The 1,115-nt window shown below is 39.7% G+C and overlaps 1 pseudogene; it reads left to right on the forward strand.

The window, feature by feature from the left end:
* Nucleotides 1–611: 611 nt before the first annotated feature.
* Nucleotides 612–728, forward strand: LOC128651031 (uncharacterized; annotated as a pseudogene).
* The last annotated feature ends 387 nt before the right edge of the window (nt 729–1,115 follow it).

Here is a 1,115-nt window from a genome sequence, read left to right on the forward strand (position 1 = left end):
TTAGTATTATATGCTTCAGTTACCTTACCTCAATTGTTAGGGATGCAGCTGGCAGAAAAAATACATGTAGAGAGAGCGCACAGGACAGGAGTAGTAAGGGAGCATCAAGAAGGTAACTCGCGCCCTAGGATGTTGATAATTAAGTATTTAATTTCCAACATAAGGTACAGATTATGAGACATTATAGGAAAATTCAGGGGTTCAAGATAGGTACGAGACCTGTCTTCCTGTTTCAGGATTTCTCAACGGAGACCTCCGCAAAGAGAAAGACAATGGCACCCTATTGTTTAGCTTAATCAAGGCAGGGATGCAGGCTAACATGAGGTACCCATCCAAAATTGTAATTTTTTCAGAAGGGAATGTGACCGTATTAAATTCAGCAACAGAAGCCAAAAAATATTGTTTAGGCAAGGGTGTAGAGCTATGATAGGACGCTCATGTTTATTTACTAATATAGAGTACTGAGGATGTATAATATGTTGGTTATTTATTTTGCTTGCAGAAAGGGGGGGCTTTCTTTTGGTGTTTTTTTTCTCTTTTCTCCTATTTCCCTTTCTATCTTTCTTTTATGTGAGTCCTGAGTCTTGATAGTCTCATTTTGTGTATTACAGGTCTACCGCCAAGCGGCCTTGAACACCCGATCCCGTTTGATCTCGGAAGTGGAGCAGGGCTGGGCCTGGTCAGTACCGGGATGGGCAACCGCCGGGGAACACCAGGTGCGGTAGGCATGTCTGTAGTGGTGATGGATAGATTAGACCTTACTTCTTGACAGAGAGGAAGAAAGTTAACTGTATATGATAATGGTTTTTAACATAACATTTTTAATTAAATGTTGAAGTGTGTGTCATGGAATGTGGGAGGTGTCACTTCCCCTATTAAAAGAAAAAATGTGCTCAAAATGTTAAAGCGTCAAAAGCCTTATGTCATTTTTTTTGCAAGAGTTGTATTTGAATGCAGCGGAAATACAAAAGTTGCAAACTAATTGGATTGCTGAAATAATAGCAACTCCTTGTAATAGCAGGAAACGCGGAGTGGCCTTAATGTTCAATAGGAATTTGACATATGTGATAAAGAATCAAACGTTAGACCCGAGTGGGAGATTTATATTTGTACAA

This window comes from Bombina bombina, chromosome 2, assembly GCF_027579735.1.
Source record: "Bombina bombina isolate aBomBom1 chromosome 2, aBomBom1.pri, whole genome shotgun sequence".
Lineage (NCBI taxonomy): Eukaryota > Metazoa > Chordata > Amphibia > Anura > Bombinatoridae > Bombina > Bombina bombina.